Source organism: Phyllobates terribilis, unplaced genomic scaffold, assembly GCF_046119375.1.
Source record: "Phyllobates terribilis strain yellow unplaced genomic scaffold, ASM4611937v1 Scaffold_505__1_contigs__length_1300667, whole genome shotgun sequence".
Lineage (NCBI taxonomy): Eukaryota > Metazoa > Chordata > Amphibia > Anura > Dendrobatidae > Phyllobates > Phyllobates terribilis.
In genome coordinates this window covers 379,501-401,428 of record NW_027363265.1, presented here as the reverse complement: position 1 = coordinate 401,428, position 21,928 = coordinate 379,501, and the positions used below count along the sequence as shown (strand labels likewise).

At 46.8% G+C, this 21,928-nt stretch overlaps 6 non-coding genes and 2 pseudogenes across 6 annotated transcripts; all 8 read right to left on the bottom strand.

Annotated features, from left to right (window-relative positions):
* Positions 1-1,984: 1,984 nt before the first annotated feature.
* LOC141231285 (U2 spliceosomal RNA) lies at positions 1,985-2,175 on the bottom strand. Its single transcript, XR_012297699.1, has one exon. It is a non-coding gene; the product is annotated as a U2 spliceosomal RNA (small nuclear RNA).
* Positions 2,176-3,290: 1,115 nt separating this feature from the next.
* LOC141231305 (U2 spliceosomal RNA) lies at positions 3,291-3,481 on the bottom strand. Its single transcript, XR_012297718.1, has one exon. It is a non-coding gene; the product is annotated as a U2 spliceosomal RNA (small nuclear RNA).
* A 1,115-nt stretch (positions 3,482-4,596) lies between these two features.
* LOC141230993 (U2 spliceosomal RNA) lies at positions 4,597-4,787 on the bottom strand. Its single transcript, XR_012297410.1, has one exon. It is a non-coding gene; the product is annotated as a U2 spliceosomal RNA (small nuclear RNA).
* Positions 4,788-5,899: 1,112 nt separating this feature from the next.
* On the bottom strand, positions 5,900-6,090 carry LOC141230981 (U2 spliceosomal RNA). The gene has a single exon (XR_012297398.1). It is a non-coding gene; the product is annotated as a U2 spliceosomal RNA (small nuclear RNA).
* A 1,109-nt stretch (positions 6,091-7,199) lies between these two features.
* Positions 7,200-7,400, bottom strand: LOC141231440 (U2 spliceosomal RNA; annotated as a pseudogene).
* Positions 7,401-13,781: 6,381 nt separating this feature from the next.
* Positions 13,782-13,972, bottom strand: LOC141231319 (U2 spliceosomal RNA). Its single transcript, XR_012297731.1, has one exon. It is a non-coding gene; the product is annotated as a U2 spliceosomal RNA (small nuclear RNA).
* Positions 13,973-15,081: 1,109 nt separating this feature from the next.
* LOC141231380 (U2 spliceosomal RNA) lies at positions 15,082-15,263 on the bottom strand. Its single transcript, XR_012297791.1, has one exon. It is a non-coding gene; the product is annotated as a U2 spliceosomal RNA (small nuclear RNA).
* A 524-nt stretch (positions 15,264-15,787) lies between these two features.
* Positions 15,788-15,903, bottom strand: LOC141231488 (U2 spliceosomal RNA; annotated as a pseudogene).
* Between the last annotated feature and the right edge of the window lie 6,025 nt (positions 15,904-21,928).

The window sequence follows — 21,928 nt, the reverse complement described above, 5'->3', positions numbered from 1 at the left end:
GGGTGGTGAAGACCACCAATGCCGCTCTGATCTGGATGGAACTTCACCAGGTATTTCCTCTTCCCATTCCAGAAGCGCTGGGAGTTGAGGATATCATGTGAGAAGCGCACTGACTTGCAGTAACGCTTCAAAAAGGTTTCGATATCGCCCTCAGAGACGAATGGGCTGTACATGAAGATCACCAAGGGTACTTCCTCTTCACCGTAGAGGAAGTCAAAGCTCAGCCCGTTCAGTCTCTCATCGTCCTTGTCCGCAACCATCAGTGCTGCATGGATATTATCACAGCATGATTTAGCCATAAAGGAAATGGTATATCGCCCACGGAATTCCTGATCGTAAAGACACAGGATCTTATCTCGCTCCAGGTGGAAGAACCCAAAAAGAATCTCATGCACGATGTACTGCAGATTCTTCTCATGGCGCTGGCATTCATCCACCATGATTCTAATGGACTGTCGCAGTGGAGTCTCCCCCACCGCAAATCCAAAAGAAAAAGGCATTTTCGGCCCTCAGGGACTAAGCCCTCCCCCAATAGTAACAAGGGAATGAATCCCACAAAAGCAGGAACAAACCCAAGACCGAGGGAGGGGTACCCCAAGAACTTACACAGCCCACTAAGCGATAAAGCTCAGCAAAGGAAAACGCCCTTATTTCCTCGGGTCGCCCCGAAGACAAGACGCGATCGCTCCCCGTTGTCCGGGGACTAAGCCGACCTGCCAATAGCTGCAAGGGGGTGAAGCTCCCTCCGTTAAGAGAGAGCGATCCCCCAAGGCCAACAAGTCGGGTACCCCAGGCACCTCCTAGCCGAGACCAAGGCAGCAACCGTTAGATCACTGCACCTGATCCTAGCCAAAAGGCCGAGAAGCGATAACCAGAATTGGTTTCAAACTACGGAGCCACCCAAGGATCCTGAAAAGTCCATTTGTGGAGATGAGCTCCTGGACTCCCGTTAAGAAGACATGTTGTCAACCTCTAGATCCCTTACATGCCTGCACTTTTCGGCTTGCTGCTGCTGCAATCCACGCGTTTTAGATCTGCATAACTCCACCTCTTTAAACACAGCACCTTCACCCCCTGCTGTTCCCACCCGCCTCAACACCGTTGGAAGGGAGGAGAACCAATTAAGGCGGGGGGTGGGGTGGAACGAGCAGCTGTCTACCCTTAGCAGGAGGGCTCCTGATTACATACCTCTCCTGCTGCTGCTGCTGCTGGCTGTCCAGCAGCAGACTGAAGGTGGCTGCTGCTGTGCACAGGTATATAAAGGCTCAGAGCCTATTATGACACGCGCAGCCAGCGTTCCATTGCCACATTCCATCTACTGCAGGCAGGATACCTGGCTGGCTGACTGTCGCTGAGAAGCTCACAGAGACCGCCATAAGCAACAGTTTAACAGAATGCCACAGACTAATCAACCAAACTTTTTGGGTTGGGTTCTCTTTTATAGTCTGCAGGCATTAAATGAAAGAAGTCAGTGTTCCAGCAGAGGGAGACAACGTTTCAGAAAAGGCATTGTAGCAAACCAAAAAAGAAATTTTAAGCGCAGCAGAGTAACCAGCGCACATACCTGTTAGCTCAGGTGAGTTTAAAAGGCTGCTGTTGATAACAAGGGCATTTGCTAAATAGATGGTGTGTGTGCAACAATATACTGAAAGGTCAATTATATTGTGCAGCTTATCTCACCACCTGTAGTTATTTAGGTGAAAGCTCCAAAATGCTTGCCTAATATGTCTGTTTATCCAAAAGGAAGTAAAAAGGGAGAGCTAGAAAGATAGCATTGCATCACATTACATGGCAATGCAATGCACAGTTGCTGAAGTTGAACCAAAATGAGCTTGTAATCTGGCTTCTGCAACTTTGAACATGAAAAATCCAATGAGGAGAAGAAAAGCAAAGCCAAAGAGTCCATCCCAAAATCCGACAAACAAGCAAAATGAACAAAAAACATTGAATTCAATTCTTTCTGATTTTAGAAACTGCATTAAAGAAGGGGTGCACCGGTCCTGGAGATACTGCAATACCAGGTCAATGCGTGGAGTGGACAGAGCAAGCTCTTTTTCCATCTCCCTGTTCTAAAAATCCATTTAATATATGGTCCCCAGATAGGGGACGTATCAGATATTAAACTGATAAGAACAGATACTACACTTGATCTTAGCCAAAAGGCCGAGAAGTGATAACCAGAATTGGTTTCAAACTACGGAGCCACCCAAGGATCCTGAAAAGTCCATTTGTGGAGATGAGCTCCTGGACTCCCGTTAAGAAGACATGTTGTCAACCTCTAGATCCCTTACATGCCTGCACTTTTCGGCTTGCTGCTGCTGCAATCCACGCGTTTTAGATCTGCATAACTCCACCTCTTTAAACACAGCACCTTCACCCCCTGCTGTTCCCACCCGCCTCAACACCGTTGGAAGGGAGGAGAACCAATTAAGGCGGGGGGTGGGGTGGAACGAGCAGCTGTCTACCCTTAGCAGGAGGGCTCCTGATTACATACCTCTCCTGCTGCTGCTGCTGCTGGCTGTCCAGCAGCAGACTGAAGGTGGCTGCTGCTGTGCACAGGTATATAAAGGCTCAGAGCCTATTATGACACGCGCAGCCAGCGTTCCATTGCCACATTCCATCTACTGCAGGCAGGATACCTGGCTGGCTGAATGTCGCTGAGAAGCTCACAGAGACCGCCATAAGCAACAGTTTAACAGAATGCCACAGACTAATCAACCAAACTTTTTGGGTTGGGTTCTCTTTTATAGTCTGCAGGCATTAAATGAAAGAAGTCAGTGTTCCAGCAGAGGGAGACAACGTTTCAGAAAAGGCATTGTAGCAAACCAAAAAAGAAATTTTAAGCGCAGCAGAGTAACCAGCACACATACCTGTTAGCTCAGGTGAGTTTAAAAGGCTGCTGTTGATAACAAGGGCATTTGCTAAATAGATGGTGTGTGTGCAACAATATACTGAAAGGTCAATTATATTGTGCAGCTTATCTCACCACCTGTAGTTATTTAGGTGAAAGCTCCAAAATGCTTGCCTAATATGTCTGTTTATCCAAAAGGAAGTAAAAAGGGAGAGCTAGAAAGATAGCATTGCATCACATTACATGGCAATGCAATGCACAGTTGCTGAAGTTGAACCAAAATGAGCTTGTGATCTGGCTTCTGCAACTTTGAACATGAAAAATCCAATGAGGAGAAGAAAAGCAAAGCCAAAGAGTCCATCCCAAAATCCGACAAACAAGCAAAATGAACAAAAAACATTGAATTCAATTCTTTCTGATTTTAGAAACTGCATTAAAGAAGGGGTGCACCGGTCCTGGAGATACTGCAATACCAGGTCAATGCGTGGAGTGGACAGAGCAAGCTCTTTTTCCATCTCCCTGTTCTAAAAATCCATTTAATATATGGTCCCCAGATAGGGGACGTATCAGATATTAAACTGATAAGAACAGATACTACACTTGATCTTAGCCAAAAGGCCGAGAATCGATAACCAGAATTGGTTTCAAACTACGGAGCCACCCAAGGATCCTGAAAAGTCCATTTGTGGAGATGAGCTCCTGGACTCCCGTTAAGAAGACATGTTGTCAACCTCTAGATCCCTTACATGCCTGCACTTTTCGGCTTGCTGCTGCTGCAATCCACGCGTTTTAGATCTGCCTAACTCCACCTCTTTAAACACAGCACCTTCACCCCCTGCTGTTCCCACCCGCCTCAACACCGTTGGAAGGGAGGAGAACCAATTAAGGCGGGGGGTGGGGTGGAACGAGCAGCTGTCTACCCTTAGCAGGAGGGCTCCTGATTACATACCTCTCCTGCTGCTGCTGCTGCTGGCTGTCCAGCAGCAGACTGAAGGTGGCTGCTGCTGTGCACAGGTATATAAAGGCTCAGAGCCTATTATGACACGCGCAGCCAGCGTTCCATTGCCACATTCCATCTACTGCAGGCAGGATACCTGGCTGGCTGAATGTCGCTGAGAAGCTCACAGAGACCGCCATAAGCAACAGTTTAACAGAATGCCACAGACTAATCAACCAAACTTTTTGGGTTGGGTTCTCTTTTATAGTCTGCAGGCATTAAATGAAAGAAGTCAGTGTTCCAGCAGAGGGAGACAACGTTTCAGAAAAGGCATTGTAGCAAACCAAAAAAGAAATTTTAAGCGCAGCAGAGTAACCAGCGCACATACCTGTTAGCTCAGGTGAGTTTAAAAGGCTGCTGTTGATAACAAGGGCATTTGCTAAATAGATGGTGTGTGTGCAACAATATACTGAAAGGTCAATTATATTGTGCAGCTTATCTCACCACCTGTAGTTATTTAGGTGAAAGCTCCAAAATGCTTGCCTAATATGTCTGTTTATCCAAAAGGAAGTAAAAAGGGAGAGCTAGAAAGATAGCATTGCATCACATTACATGGCAATGCAATGCACAGTTGCTGAAGTTGAACCAAAATGAGCTTGTAATCTGGCTTCTGCAACTTTGAACATGAAAAATCCAATGAGGAGAAGAAAAGCAAAGCCAAAGAGTCCATCCCAAAATCCGACAAACAAGCAAAATGAACAAAAAACATTGAATTCAATTCTTTCTGATTTTAGAAACTGCATTAAAGAAGGGGTGCACCGGTCCTGGAGATACTGCAATACCAGGTCAATGCGTGGAGTGGACAGAGCAAGCTCTTTTTCCATCTCCCTGTTCTAAAAATCCATTTAATATATGGTCCCCAGATAGGGGACGTATCAGATATTAAACTGATAAGAACAGATACTACACTTGATCTTAGCCAAAAGGCCGAGAAGCGATAACCAGAATTGGTTTCAAACTACGGAGCCACCCAAGGATCCTGAAAAGTCCATTTGTGGAGATGAGCTCCTGGACTCCCGTTAAGAAGACATGTTGTCAACCTCTAGATCCCTTACATGCCTGCACTTTTCGGCTTGCTGCTGCTGCAATCCACGCGTTTTAGATCTGCATAACTCCACCTCTTTAAACACAGCACCTTCACCCCCTGCTGTTCCCACCCGCCTCAACACCGTTGGAAGGGAGGAGAACCAATTAAGGCGGGGGGTGGGGTGGAACGAGCAGCTGTCTACCCTTAGCAGGAGGGCTCCTGATTACATACCTCTCCTGCTGCTGCTGCTGGCTGTCCAGCAGCAGACTGAAGGTGGCTGCTGCTGTGCACAGGTATATAAAGGCTCAGAGCCTATTATGACACGCGCAGCCAGCGTTCCATTGCCACATTCCATCTACTGCAGGCAGGATACCTGGCTGGCTGAATGTCGCTGAGAAGCTCACAGAGACCGCCATAAGCAACAGTTTAACAGAATGCCACAGACTAATCAACCAAACTTTTTGGGTTGGGTTCTCTTTTATAGTCTGCAGGCATTAAATGAAAGAAGTCAGTGTTCCAGCAGAGGGAGACAACGTTTCAGAAAAGGCATTGTAGCAAACCAAAAAAGAAATTTTAAGCGCAGCAGAGTAACCAGCGCACATACCTGTTAGCTCAGGTGAGTTTAAAAGGCTGCTGTTGATAACAAGGGCATTTGCTAAATAGATGGTGTGTGTGCAACAATATACTGAAAGGTCAATTATATTGTGCAGCTTATCTCACCACCTGTAGCTATTTAGGTGAAAGCTCCAAAATGCTTGCCTAATATGTCTGTTTATCCAAAAGGAAGTAAAAAGGGAGAGCTAGAAAGATAGCATTGCATCACATTACATGGCAATGCAATGCACAGTTGCTGAAGTTGAACCAAAATGAGCTTGTAATCTGGCTTCTGCAACTTTGAACATGAAAAATCCAATGAGGAGAAGAAAAGCAAAGCCAAAGAGTCCATCCCAAAATCCGACAAACAAGCAAAATGAACAAAAAACATTGAATTCAATTCTTTCTGATTTTAGAAACTGCATTAAAGAAGGGGTGCACCGGTCCTGGAGATACTGCAATACCAGGTCAATGCGTGGAGTGGACAGAGCAAGCTCTTTTTCCATCTCCCTGTTCTAAAAATCCATTTAATATATGGTCCCCAGATAGGGGACGTATCAGATATTAAACTGATAAGAACAGATACTACACTTGATCTTAGCCAAAAGGCCGAGAAGCGATAACCAGAATTGGTTTCAAACTACGGAGCCACCCAAGGATCCTGAAAAGTCCATTTGTGGAGATGAGCTCCTGGACTCCCGTTAAGAAGACATGTTGTCAACCTCTAGATCCCTTACATGCCTGCACTTTTCGGCTTGCTGCTGCTGCAATCCACGCGTTTTAGATCTGCATAACTCCACCTCTTTAAACACAGCACCTTCACCCCCTGCTGTTCCCACCCGCCTCAACACCGTTGGAAGGGAGGAGAACCAATTAAGGCGGGGGGTGGGGTGGAACGAGCAGCTGTCTACCCTTAGCAGGAGGGCTCCTGATTACATACCTCTCCTGCTGCTGCTGGCTGTCCAGCAGCAGACTGAAGGTGGCTGCTGCTGTGCACAGGTATATAAAGGCTCAGAGCCTATTATGACACGCGCAGCCAGCGTTCCATTGCCACATTCCATCTACTGCAGGCAGGATACCTGGCTGGCTGAATGTCGCTGAGAAGCTCACAGAGACCGCCATAAGCAACAGTTTAACAGAATGCCACAGATTAATCAACCAAACTTTTTGGGTTGGGTTCTCTTTTATAGTCTGCAGGCATTAAATGAAAGAAGTCAGTGTTCCAGCAGAGGGAGACAACGTTTCAGAAAAGGCATTGTAGCAAACCAAAAAAGAAATTTTAAGCGCAGCAGAGTAACCAGCGCACATACCTGTTAGCTCAGGTGAGTTTAAAAGGCTGCTGTTGATAACAAGGGCATTTGCTAAATAGATGGTGTGTGTGCAACAATATACTGAAAGGTCAATTATATTGTGCAGCTTATCTCACCACCTGTAGTTATTTAGGTGAAAGCTCCAAAATGCTTGCCTAATATGTCTGTTTATCCAAAAGGAAGTAAAAAGGGAGAGCTAGAAAGATAGCATTGCATCACATTACATGGCAATGCAATGCACAGTTGCTGAAGTTGAACCAAAATGAGCTTGTAATCTGGCTTCTGCAACTTTGAACATGAAAAATCCAATGAGGAGAAGAAAAGCAAAGCCAAAGAGTCCATCCCAAAATCCGACAAACAAGCAAAATGAACAAAAAACATTGAATTCAATTCTTTCTGATTTTAGAAACTGCATTAAAGAAGGGGTGCACCGGTCCTGGAGATACTGCAATACCAGGTCAATGCGTGGAGTGGACAGAGCAAGCTCTTTTTCCATCTCCCTGTTCTAAAAATCCATTTAATATATGGTCCCCAGATAGGGGACGTATCAGATATTAAACTGATAAGAACAGATTTTTTTTTTTTTAATTTGGCTATCCCCCACATGGGGATAAAAACCGTTTATTTAAAATTTAACAAATTACAGAAATAAAACCATTACATCCACATTACACTTTCGGGACTTCAAAGACAAATAAAAATTCCATCACAGCAAATTTTACAAGACTTCAAATTTTCCATAGGTTAAAAAGCCATTTGCCTGCCAACGTTACATTCTTTTTCCTGTCCAATAAATAGTATATGAACATTTCACTTTTACAAAAGGCTAAAACATCATCTACTGGTAACATTTCATGTTTAAAAACAGCAATATTTGTAGCATTCCAGAGCGCTATCTTGGCACAATTCACTGTCTTCCACGCCATTATTTTTTGGTCCATTGTTGGGCATTCCAGAAGACCATATAACACTGATGCAAAATTAAAGTCCTTGAGGTCCACCATTTTCTCCAGCAGGGGGATTAGTCTTCTCCAGAACTCTTTAGCAAAAGCACAAGTCCATAAAAGATGCTTCACTGTCTCTTCTTCTTGACAACCTTCTCTTGGGCAGATGGCAGACCTCACAAAACCTCTTCTGTACTGGAATGCCCGGCAAGGAAGACAGTGGTGTGCGCAGCTCCAAGACATGTCTTTCTGTACATTAAAAAGATAAGGGGCGTTAATCATTTTCCATATGTGTACAGTTTTGTCATCATCATAACGTTCAATATCACACAACGTCACATCAGTACTAATTTGTTTGAGTAGTGTCTTGCTGTTACATAGATCCCCTGTCTGTTTCTTATTCAAATTAAAATCAAGAATAATTTTCTTTAAAATCTCATAATGTGCAGGTAGGTTAAAAGCATAAGGAGAGGATAAAACCGTTTCAAACCAACCAAACCTTCTCATGAGAAAACCAGTGTTAAAACGCATAAAATAGGAAAGGTAATTATCTTTAAAAAGGGTTTTAAAACAGAAACAGAAAAAATGTATTAAAAGAAACTTATCTAAAACAGGGAAATCTTTCCCACCTTTAACCTTTGGCTTTGTCACAATTTCTCTTTTGAGTTTCTCCATTTTTGAGCCCCAAAAAAAGGTAAAACATACTTTTGTAATTCGTTTCAACAAATTTGTAGGAGGGGGGAACACCAAACTAAGATATAACAGGATAGGTAATATCACCATTTTTACAATCAGAACTTTACCTTCCATTGACAGCTTTCTCATATTCCACATGCAGATTTTCTGATTAATTTTCTGTGCTGCCGCATCCCAGCTATTAAAACCATTATTAGATTCATTAAAAGAAACACCTAAAATAGTAATGGAATCTGTAACTGCAATTGGTACATCATGTAAACTCATCCCCCCGACATTTAAAATATTACATTTAGTAAGATTAATTTTAAAACCGGAAACTGTACAAAAAGACTGAATTTGGCTTATCGTTTTTTGTATTGAAGGTACATCACATCCAAACACTGCTACATCATCCATATAGCTTACAACTTTAACTTGTAGACCGTTCCCTCCGGGTAAGGGTACTCCACATATTTGCTTATCCCGGCGTATTGTACATAAAAGGGGTTCTATAGCACATATAAAAAGCAGGGGGGACAAAGGGCAACCCTGCTTCACCCCTGATTTTAAAACTACCTCTTTTGTTTTAAAACCATTAACTAAAATCTTACTCGTACAATCATTATAAAAAGCTTTAAGAGACAATAAAAACCCACCCGGAATGCCCATTTTTTCTAAAACTTTAAAAAGATAAAAATGAGACACGCGGTCAAAAGCTTTCTCAAAATCCACCGCTAGGATTGACATCTTTGTCTTTCTGGTTTTTACATCTTCAATACAATCTTTCACCAGGTTTAAATTGTCCCAGATACTACGCCCAGGTACCCCGCATACCTGATTTGCATGAATTACTTTATGTATCACTTTTTTCAACCGATTTGCACAGATCTTAGCCATAATTTTGTAATCACTATTTAAAAGAGTTATCGGCCTCCAGTTTTTAAGATCCGTTTTGTCACCTTTTTTGTATAGTAGTGATACCTCACCTTTCTTCCATGAGTTGAGTAAAACCTTATTATTAAAAACTTCGGAAAACAAATTAAACAAATCATCTTTTAAAATATCATAAAAACTTATATAAAACTCTATGGGGATACCATCAGGGCCGGGCACTTTACCATTTTTAAAACTCTTCATGGTTTCTAAAATCTCTTCCTCACATAGAGGTTGGGATAAAAAACTTTGGGCATCAGCATCTAGGGTGGACTTGATCTCCCCCAGGAAAGTGTGTATTAAATCATGGTCTACAGTTTTTACATTAAAAAGATCATTAAAATAGACATTTACCTTATCCAATATAACGTTGATATTATTATCTCCATCTATGTTATCAATTATTGTTTTCGCCTGTTTGTTTTTCTTAAAAAAATACCTGGAACAAGTCTCATCCTCTTCTACGTGTTTTACCTTTGAACGAAAAATCAGTTCTTTTCCTTTTTGTTCCAACCACTTTGAAATTTCTCCTTTAAGACTCAATATATCATTACCTACATCCAGACCATTGTCTTTGAATTTGTACAATGTCTGTAACCTGATATTAAGAAAATTATAGATCTCAAACTTTTCTTTAGCTTTTTGTATGCTTTTCTTTATAAAGAAATCTTTAATGTTTATTTTCATTCTATCCCACCAGGAGCTAAAAGAAATATTGGGGTTTTTCCTTTTTCTACACTTTACATAAAACTCAATAAAATCCGATAAAATTTGTGGATCTTTTAAAAGGGACACATTCAATTTCCAAGATTTCTTACCACATTTCTTCTTTCCATTAATCCTCACTCTAAAAGATAAAACCTTGTGATCTGAGAGAATATTAGTTAAAACTTCACATTTCACTGGCAGTATTTTTTCTGAACCTAAAACAAAATCTATCCTGGAGCTACATGTAGAATTGCTCCAGGTGAAACCAGCGTCTATAGGGCTATCCTTGTTACATTCTTTATACACATCAGTTAATTTACAATCATTTATAATATTGCTTAACATTCCAGACGTTTTGTCATAATTTCTACTCACGGAACCGGAGCGTCGGCTTTCGCCTTTTAAAATACAATTAAAATCACCTGCCAGGATAAAAGGTTCAGAAATGTTAATAAATAAAGGTAAAATTTCCAGCATATCAGCCCTTTCATTTTTATCAGGTGACCCATAAAAATTTAAAAACTGCCATCTTGTCCCATCAATAAAAGCCTTAACTAAAAGAATACGACCCGGTAAAATATCTTGGATAAAATCAATAGACACATTTCCCTTAAAAAGTATAGCTACCCCGGCTGATCCGGTTGCATTTGATCCAGACCAGACCGATGGACCATGTTTCCACTCTTCCTTATATTTTTTGTAAGAAATCTTATGAGGGATATGACATTCTTGTAAAAAGAAAACAGAAGCTGTAAAACAGGTTAAAAAATGTAAAACAGTAGCTCTTCTGGTCTTGGATCCTATGCCTCTCACATTGAGGGAAACACCACTAATGTCAGCCATCATAACAAATGGTTAGGAAGAAACAAAAACTGGACTTTACCTATCCGATGGACGGATCAGACCACTTGGACTTTCACCAACGCCCTCTTCTGAATCCACCGTTATCAAAGAGTCTTCATCATCGGAGAAGGAACATTCACTTAAATTAAGACCCGACGCTACTGGGGTGTAGCTCGGAAGGATATTGAGAGAAAGGTTACACTGGGTCTCCATAGGCTGACCATTTAGGTCCTCGTCAGGTGGGTCTCCGAGAGGCTCCGCACTCCCCTGCTGACCCGCAGAGGGTCGTAACACAGGGGCAGGCTGCGCACATGGCGGAGCCTCAGAGTCCCCGGAGGCAGCCAGGTTCGGGGCCCCACCTGGGGCAGCAGAGCCCCGGGACCTCGGGATTCCAGAGTCTACACCCCCGTGAGGGGATGTATCCATCTCCTCCCTATTAGCCACCTCCACGGAACCATTCTTTTTCTTATTATGAGACCTCACCAAATGCCACGTACCGCCCTCGCTCTCGTGAGACCCAGTGGGAATTTTGGGCTCGGTGTCAGCCTTTTGGCGTTCTTTTTTGGCCTTACCGACCGCCCCTTTATGATCTTTCTCAGCCTTCCTTTTAGCCTCCTTATGGTCTTTCAGCCAGCTCCTGGGCTCCTGTGAGTTACCTGTCATTGACTCGGAGGGATTGTTACTAGTCGAAGCGCCCTTATCACCTCCCGAGGCTCCAGGTTGCTGTTCCTCCTCCTGAGGGGTGGTGTGATTGGCCCGTCCATTCCCGGATGTCTTGGACTTCTCCTTTTGTTTTTGTTCATCCTCTCTGAACCTGTGAGGGCAAGAAAAATAGAAATGACCAGGTGTCCGACAAAAAGAGCATTTTTTTTCATTTGGGCACTCCTTTGTGTCATGTTCAGTACTGGCACAATTTCTACAAGTGGCACCACAACTATCCTTAGAGTGCCCATAGAGACCACAATACCTACAGAAAAGTGGCATTCCTGAGAAAAAAAAATCCCCATTAGTTTGCCCTATTTTAAATCGAGCTGGAGGAAGTCTCACACCTCCAGGGAATTTAGGGTCTCTTTCACATTTTACTAAAAACTTCCATTTTGAGGTCCAGATGTTAAACTCATTCAACACTTTCCCAATCAATTTCACACTTTTAAAATAAACTGACAAAAAGGAAATAACCTCTGGTGCCGTTATGAAGGGTGAGAAGATTTTCACAACCACCATCTTTACCTCATCCAGGACGTGCTCGATGATCTGAATCCCTTTTAGACCAGGGCTATTTTCTACCGACTTAACTCTGGACAAAACATCTTTGAAAATACCTTCGCCAGTAAAGGTTACATCATAGTCTCCACGTCGAGGATAATCCTGGATAGAAAGGATTTCGTTGGTTCTGACGTGGAGCAGTTTCTCAAGCACGTCCTGGACTACATATCCCAGATTCCGCATATCGGAACCACCAGCCGTAAAGCGGACCCTTATGGTGTTCTTGAGCCTCGCATATAGAGGCACGAGGTTGGGGTCAACCTCCATGGTATGGCGCAACAAAATGCAAATTGCAACCGCCTGCAATCTGCGCCTTCAGAGCTTTGTGATAAAGCACCTGAAGGCTGGGGGATCGCTGCCCGTTACCCTAGGACTAATCCCTCTCCCTAATAGCAGCAGGCAGGTGAAGCCCACCGAAGTGGACGATCCTGCCAGGCCAAGGAGAGGGGTACCTGAGTGCCCTTCAACTGAAACCTCCTGCTGTGAAGCACTTGGTCTCAGCCAAAAGGCCGAGAAGCGATAACCAGAATTGGTTTCGAACTACGGAGCCACCCAAGGATCCTGAAGAGTCCATTTGTGGAGATGAGCTCCTGGACTCCCGTTAAGAAGACATGTTGTCAACCTCTAGATCCCTTACATGCCTGCACTTTTCGGCTTGCTGCTGCTGCAATCCACGCGTTTTAGATCTGCATAACTCCACCTCTTTAAACACAGCACCCTCACCCCCTGCTGTTCCCACCCGCCTCAACACCGTTGGAAGGGAGGAGAACCAATTAAGGCGGGGGGTGGGGTGGAACGAGCAGCTGTCTACCCTTAGCAGGAGGGCTGCTGATTACTTACCTCTCCTGCTGCTGCTGGCTGTCTAGCAGCAGACTGAAGGTGGCTGCTGCTGTGCGCAGGTATATAAAGGCTCAGAGCCTATTATGACACGCGCAGCCAGCGTTCCATTGTCACATTCCATCTACTGCAGGCAGGATACCTGGCTGGCTGAATGTCGCTGAGAAGCTCACAGAGACCGCCATAAGCAACAGTTTAACAGAATGCCACAGACTAATCAACCAAACTTTTTGGGTTGGGTTCTCTTTTATAGTCTGCAGGCATTAATTGAAAGAAGTCAGTGTTCCAGCAGAGGGAGACAACGTTTCAGAAAAGGCATTGTAGCAAACCAAAAAAGAAATTTTAAGCGCAGCAGAGTAACCAGCGCACATACCTGTTAGCTCAGGTGAGTTTAAAAGGCTGCTGTTGATAACAAGGGCATTTGCTAAATAGATGGTGTGTGTGCAACAATATACTGAAAGGTCAATTATATTGTGCAGCTTATCTCACCACCTGTAGTTATTTAGGTGAAAGCTCCAAAATGCTTGCCTAATATGTCTGTTTATCCAAAAGGAAGTAAAGAGGGAGAGCTAGAAAGATAGCATTGCGTTACATTACATGGCAATGCAATGCACAGTTGCTGAAGTTGAACCAAAATGAGCTTGTCATCTGGCTTCTGCAACTTTGAACATGAAAAATCCAATGAGGAGAAGAAAAGCAAAGCCAAAGAGTCCATCCCAAAATCCGACAAACAAGCAAAATGAACAAAAAACATTGAATTCAATACTTTCTGATTTTAGAAACTGCATTAAAGAAGGGGTGCACCGGTCCTGGAGATACTGCAATACCAGGTCAATGTGTGGAGTGGACAGAGCAAGCTCTTTTTCCATCTCCCTGTTCTAAAAATCCATTTAATATATGGTCCCCAGATAGGGGACGTATCAGATATTAAACTGATAAGAACAGATACTACACTTGATCTTAGCCAAAAGGCCGAGAAGCGATAACCAGAATTGGTTTCGAACTACGGAGCCACCCAAGGATCCTGAAGAGTCCATTTGTGGAGATGAGCTCCTGGACTCCCGTTAAGAAGACATGTTGTCAACCTCTAGATCCCTTACATTCCTGCACTTTTCGGCTTGCTGCTGCTGCAATCCACGCGTTTTAGATCTGCATAACTCCACCTCTTTAAACACAGCACCCTCACCCCCTGCTGTTCCCACCCGCCTCAACACCGTTGGAAGGGAGGAGAACCAATTAAGGCGGGGGGTGGGGTGGAACGAGCAGCTGTCTACCCTTAGCAGGAGGGCTGCTGATTACTTACCTCTCCTGCTGCTGCTGGCTGTCCAGCAGCAGACTGAAGGTGGCTGCTGCTGTGCGCAGGTATATAAAGGCTCAGAGCCTATTATGACACGCGCAGCCAGAGTTCCATTGCCACATTCCATCTACTGCAGGCAGGATACCTGGCTGGCTGAATGTCGCTGAGAAGCTCACAGAGACCGCCATAAGCAACAGTTTAACAGAATGCCACAGACTAATCAACCAAACTTTTTGGGTTGGGTTCTCTTTTATAGTCTGCAGGCATTAATTGAAAGAAGTCAGTGTTCCAGCAGAGGGAGACAACGTTTCAGAAAAGGCATTGTAGCAAACCAAAAAAGAAATTTTAAGCGCAGCAGAGTAACCAGCGCACATACCTGTTAGCTCAGGTGAGTTTAAAAGGCTGCTGTTGATAACAAGGGCATTTGCTAAATAGATGGTGTGTGTGCAACAATATACTGAAAGGTCAATTATATTGTGCAGCTTATCTCACCACCTGTAGTTATTTAGGTGAAAGCTCCAAAATGCTTGCCTAATATGTCTGTTTATCCAAAAGGAAGTAAAGAGGGAGAGCTAGAAAGATAGCATTGCGTTACATTACATGGCAATGCAATGCACAGTTGCTGAAGTTGAACCAAAATGAGCTTGTCATCTGGCTTCTGCAACTTTGAACATGAAAAATCCAATGAGGAGAAGAAAAGCAAAGCCAAAGAGTCCATCCCAAAATCCGACAAACAAGCAAAATGAACAAAAAACATTGAATTCAATACTTTCTGATTTTAGAAACTGCATTAAAGAAGGGGTGCACCGGTCCTGGAGATACTGCAATACCAGGTCAATGCGTGGAGTGGACAGAGCAAGCTCTTTTTCCATCTCCCTGTTCTAAAAATCCATTTAATATATGGTCCCCAGATAGGGGACGTATCAGATATTAAACTGATAAGAACAGATTTTTTGATTGAAGCTGCATCCAAGGCACTGAAAAATGTGACCGAAGTTACACCAAAACAGCGCACGAGGCGAGGATTCATGTGGACCCTTCCCGGAGGAGAGGGTCCCCAATAAACCATCCCCATCCCTCCGAGCCAGAAGGCCACAGCGAGGGTCAGGGATCTCCGATGCTCTCCCTAGCCGAAGCCGGAGAAGAGCCGTTTTCGTGCTCCCAGCTTCCATCTAGGCTGCCACCCTAGTGGAGCTGGAGCCTGTGTTGGTTTCTCAGCCCAAAGCTGACCGGACCTCCGACCGGGTTTATAAAAATTCCCCTTCCTAGCCCGGAGGCCAGGAGTAGGGGGGGTTGCTCAGAAAGTATGATTGGCAAAGGTGCGGCGTGCTACGAAGCCAAGTCTTTCTGGGGTTCCCAGTCCCAGTAAGCTTGGACTCCCACCAGGGCGCCTACTCCTGGGGCACATTGCTCCAAAGCCCTCACACTTACCCAGCCTAGTGACTTCGATCCTGGAGGGCCATGTTTTCCATCAGATAACTCTATGAGCCACCTGGCGTACTAACAAGTGCACCAAACCAGTGTGTAATATGCGTCAATTTACTAGGGCAGCCCAAGGACAAAACTGCCTTTTCAAAAGATACTACACTTGATCTTAGCCAAAAGGCCGAGAAGCGATAAGAACAGATTTTTTTTGATTGAATATATCTTTTATTAGCACAAAAAATAAGTTAACAGACAGTGTACAGTGCCGCAGCCCAGTACACACAGAATTCTACATCATATTTACATAGCATGAGGATACGACGCACTAACTAGACACATCACACCCCTATGCTACACAAAACACTCAATCTGAAAGAAAAAGCATGTCAATCAATACAGTACGACGAACTGTGATAAGGGATGGGGATTGGGAAAAAGGGGATGGGGAGGGGAAAATCACAGGCTCGAAGCTTTATTGAAAGACAAGACACATAAGGGGAGAGGGGGAGGAGGGGTTTAGTCCTCATCCTCGTCCTCCGGACCGTCCACGATGGAATAGTCTCTGAGCAGGCTGTGGATCAGCCTGCGGCAGTCCTGGATGGACATCCTCTCCCTCCTCAAGATGAGCCGGTTCCTGGCGACCCAAACAGCATCCTTGAAGCAGTTCATAAGGCGCCAAGCCTCCTGGATGGCTCCGACGGTATGAACCCCAGGGAAGAGTCCGTAAAGCACAGAATGGTGCGATAGGCTCGCCCTGGGGACAGAGTTCCTCAGGTCGTCCTCAAGGGCAGTCAACAGGTGCTGTGCAAATCCGCAGTCCCAAAAAGTGTGCAAAGATGTTTCCTCCACGAAGGGGCACCTTGGGCAGTACCGGGTCTTGCACAGGTTCCGGGCATGCATGAATGACCGGACGGGCAGTCCGCCCTGAATCGCCATCCACGACAAGTCCTTGTGCCCGTTGGTCAGCCTGTCAGACGACACATTTGTCCACACAGTCTCCAGCGTGTCCTGGTGAAGTCCTGTGATGTTCTCCATGTCATCCTTGGCTCTAATGAGCTTGTGGATAGTTTTGGGCTTCCACAAGTCGGGCTTGAGTCCCTCCAGTTGATGTTCCCCCACAAATCGAACGACGTCTCCGTAGAACCATGGCGTCGTCCAGTTGTAGGGGAAGGAGCTGTCCCACTTGTCCCAGCCGAGTCGCCTCCAAAGAGGAAGCAGGAAGAAGCGAGACATGGACCTGCCCGCGGAGCCATTCTTGACTTGCAAAGTCCGGCGGACACAATCACACACAAAAGAGGATCGCAGGAGGGTGGGGATATCTGGAACGCCCTTCCCACCCTTGCGAGGCTCCTTGTACATGACGGCCCGCCTGACTCTGTCCATCTTGGATCCCCAGACAAAGTGAAACACTGTCCTGGTAATGGCCCTGCACACAGTGACGTGTGGGGGCCAGGCCTGCGCCGTGTACTGCAAGACGGGCAGGACCTCATTACGCAGGACGAGTGCCTTACCCTCACAAGTGAGGTGTCTGAGGCTCCAGAGTCCGATCCGTTGCTTCACCCTGGCCAAGCGTTCTTGCCAGGACTTGAGGGCCGCTCCTTCCTTCCCGAACCAGACTCCCAGCACCTTGAGGAAATCCGGTTGAATGTTGAAGGGGAAGGGGGCGGAGGAGGCCGGCTGCCAATCCCCGAAGAGCATGGCTTCCGACTTCCTGCAGTTGACTTTGGCCCCTGAAGCCCGGCCGAACCTCTCACACGTTTGGACGAGGGCGTCGACTGAACCATGATCAGCGCAGAAGACGGTGACGTCGTCCATGTAGAGCGAGCACTTGACCTCGTGTCGTCCCGGACCCGGTGCGGTGATCCCTCTGATCTCTCCATTCTGCCGGATAGCCTCTGCGAAGAGTTCTATAACACAAACAAAAAGAAGAGGTGATAGAGGGCAGCCTTGTCTGACCCCAGAGAGGACAGGGAAGGGGTCAGTCTTCCAGCCGTTCACCAACACCGAGCTGTGGATATCAAAATACATCAGACGGACATACGAACAAAACATGTTACCCAAACCTAACCGGTGCAGAGCTCGGCCCATGAACTCGTGGGAAACCCGGTCGAAGGCCTTCTCCTGATCCAAGGAGACCAGGGCCGCGTGTGCGCGGCGGACCTTGATGTACTCGACCGTGTCCCGCACGAGAGCGAGGCTGTCTGCGATGCGACGTCCAGGGATGCCGCAGGTCTGGTCCGGGTGGATGATCCGTCCGATGACCGTCTTAAGTCGTGTCGCCATCGTCTTGGCCAGGATCTTGTAGTCCACGTTGAGCAGAGTGATGGGACGCCAATTCCTCAGGTCGCACCTCTCTCCCTTCCGCTTGTACAGTATCGTGACCATTCCTTCCCTCAAAGATGGAGGCATTCTACCCTCCACCACCATCTCCTCATACAGGTCCAACAGGTCCGGACAGATGAGGTCTCCCAGCGCTACATAGAGCTCCACTGGAAGACCATCACTGCCCGGGGTCCTGCCGGTCCTAAAGGATTTAGCGGCAGAGAGCAATTCGCCCACCATCAGAGGTTTGTCCAAGGCTGCCGTGCCTGCAGGATCAAGATGGTTAGTGATACCTGACAGGAACTTATCAGCAGCGTCGGGGTCGGTAGTCTTGTGGGAGTAGAGTTCGCTGTAGAAGTCGCTGACGACCCTCATCACGTCCTCCTTCCCACGTCGCATGTTTCTGCTCTCGTCTCGCAGCTCGTTCAGGGGCGTGTGACCGGCATGAAGTTTCCTGAAAAAGAATGAGTTACATTTCTCACCCTTCTCCAGATTCTCCACTTTGGAACGGAAGACGATTTGCTTGGACTCCTCCTCAAAGTGCCTTTTCAGGCTCTTCTTGGTCTCCTCCAGCTCCTCCCTCACGTCCCAGCCGCAATGAAGAAGGTCCTGCAGTGACCGCAGCTCGCGCTGCAGCCCTCTGAAGTCCCTCCTCTTCTCACACGCCTGTTGTCGACCCTTGGCCTGAAAGAAACAGCGAAACTCAAGTTTAACATATTCCCACCAATCAGAGACTGTTTGGAAGCTACCCTTGTAGGACTGCCACATTGCGTAGGCTGCTCTCAGCTCCTCCACGACTTCATCCTGAGCCAGCAGAGCACAATTCAGCTTCCAGGAGCCGGGGCCGGACGGAAAACCGTCGCCGAGGACACCTTGTAAGTGAATGGCTCTGTGGTCGGAGAAGAAGCAGGGGACCATCGAGTGCCTACTCTGCCTGACTGCCCGAGAGGTGAACACAAAGTCAATCCTGGAGCGGAGTGAGCCATCGGGTCGGCTCCACGAATAGTTCGTGGAGCCTCTCCCCATGGAGCCCACCACGTCCTGAAGAGAGGCCTCGGTTACCATCTCGATGAGCAGCTTGGACGTGATGTCCAACTTGGCAGATGTGCCAGAACTACGACCATCCTCCTCGATGGGGCAGTTGAAATCCCCGGCCATCACTAAGGTCCTGGTGGTGGCAAGCTGAAGCCGCAGGGTCTGGAAAAGCTCCAAACGCTCATTCTTCAGTGGGGACGCATACACGTTGATGAACCTGACAGGTTCTCCCGCCCAGTTGCCATCTACAACAAGAGCCCTGCCGCAGATGAGCTCCTGGACGGACTCAAGCGTGAATGCGCCCCCCCTGATCAGAATTGCGACCCCCGCAGACTTGCAGTCACCCCCACCGGACCAGTAGGATGGACCATGGGACCACTCCCTGGCCAGATGTTTGAAGGACCTAGAGGAGGGAAGGGAACATTCCTGCAACATATAAACATCACACAACTGGGAAGTAAGGAAGGCATAAATAGTCTGACGTCTGAACTTGTCCTTGATGCTCCTGACATTAATGGAAAATAAGTTAATATTAGCCATCATGTAGGGAAAAAAGAAAAAGTTAGCGCAGGCAATACACCTTAGTTACCACTTCGGTCGGGTGGTCCCTCGTCGGTGTTGACTGCTGGTGACGGGATCACCAGCAGGCCCTCTTCCTCCATCTGGTCAAGCAGCGCGGCCTCGATCTCGGCGACCACCAGTTCCTCCTCTTCTGGCTCGGCCACCAGGGTCTCAACCATGTGCTCCATCTCTTCTGGCTCAGGGAGGGTATCCTCCTTTTCGCCTACGAAATCCAGAATCTTCTTTTTGGAGGATTCAGTAGCAGGGCTGTCCTCCACTTTCCTCTTTCCCCGGGTTGGAACTGGGGAGACAAGAAGGGGAAAATCCTCCTCGGAATAGATAGCGGCGGGTGCAGGAAAGGTTAATTCCACCGCTACCATGGTCTGGGGAGGGAGAGTGGCTGCCGGGGCAGGGGAAAGGACACCTGCTGAGGAGTAGGGGAAGGAGGAAGAGGAAGTGGAATCCTCAGCAGGGGTGGCCGGGGTGGGGGGGGATTGGACGGGGGTGGCAGGGGGAGGGATCGAGAGAGGGGTGACAGAACTCTTACCCTCCTTTGACTTTTTCTTCTGCTTCGGAGCTGCTGAGACCGTCGCTGGGGCTTTGGCCACCGACTCCTTGACCGCTTTGGCCTTGGTCGTCTCGGCCTTGGCCGCTGGGGCCTTGGTCGTCGCGTCCTTGACCTTCACAAGCCTGGTCGTCGGGACCTTGTCCTCCGGAGCTGGGGTCGACGCAACCACCGATGCCCAGGATCTCTCAGGCTTGGGCAATCCTTGTACAGATGAGCCGCCAGCCCACACAGGTTGCAGGACGTCTTCTTCGGGCAGTCCTTCGAGCTGTGTCCCGTCACTCGACAAATCCTGCAGGCATCCTCCTTGCAGTCCTTCATCTCGTGGCCGTTCTTGCCGCATCTCCTGCAGTTCTGCGGCATGTCCGGGTAATAGATGAGGCCGTAGGAGTTGCCCAGGGAGAATGTCGGGGGCAGGTGCCGAAGTCCGTCTGAGTACGCCAGGTCCCTGTGAAGTCTAACGGTCACCGACCACTTACCTGTCCAGAAGCCGAGTCCATTCAGGATGTGAGAGGGTTCCTTCACAACCAAACAGAAGCGTCTCAGGAAGGTACAGATGTCTTGGCCTGGGGTGTGTGGGTTGCGCATGGAGACCGTGATCCTCCTTTCGTCCCTCTGGATAGGGCAGCTACCTGTAAAGGCAGAGAAAGAATTATCCGGTCCTTTTGCGCTTACCATTTCCCAGAACCTCCTGCAGGTGTTCACAGTGGCGAAGGTGACGAAGAAGATCCCCGTCAAGAAGGTCTGGATGCTGAGGGTGTCCGACCTGGAGAAGCCTCGATCCAGCAGCATCTTCTGGCAGAACACGTCCGAGGACATGTCCGGCACCCTCCCATCCACTTCCTTCAGCTTCAGGGCCACCGTCTGCCGCATCCATGGCTCCAGGGCTGGAGCTTCGTGGCGGGGCTTCTGGGGTCCCTTCTGCTGGCCAGTCGTGGAGGCAGAGTCCTTGGGGTCAGAATCGGCTCCTGGCTGGGCCCTCCTGGCTGTCCCCTGCTCCAGGCTCTTCTTTTCGGCCTTCCTCGCAGCGCTTGCCATGGCTTTCCTCCTGCAGTTACTTCTTGGAGCTGGATCTGGAACTCTTCCCGGAATGGGTGGAGCTATGCAGATTCTTCTCCCGTCGTGTTCTGGACAAATTCCCCGAAAGGTCTTTGTCTCGATGATTTTCTTCCTCGAAGATTCCACAGGACAGCCCGATTCTTCTCCGAGTCTTCGTCTTCTTCTGGATTCTTTAGAGCTTCTTCCTCCCACCGATATCCGCCTTCCTTCTCCGATGTCAGCTGGGCTCCGAAGCTCTTCTCCTTCCGAGTTCGATCGCTCTCGTCAAGTGTAGATCGTAGCTCTTGTGTTCTTAAAAGAACAGATCAGGTTTCAACATATTTTATTAAGTGCGTAAAAGATGGTTTACAATCAAAAACAACAACACAAACAGTACATTATTAAAACACAGAATTCCACCCATAAAAACCCCATATACGATTGGCATCCCTTCTCCCAATACATTTGACATCCCTTAAGTAATAAATATACATCTGGCTAAAAGCAATTTTAAGACAATCCTTCACAGAAATAGCATCACGCTTAAAAAGTTAAATATTGCGTGCCTTCCAAAGGGCGTCTTTAAAACAGTTAATCATACACCAACATATACAATACTGTTGAGGAGTCGGACATTTAAAAAGGCCATATAAAACATATTCATGGTTAAAATCTCTTAAACCGCAAGTCCATTTTA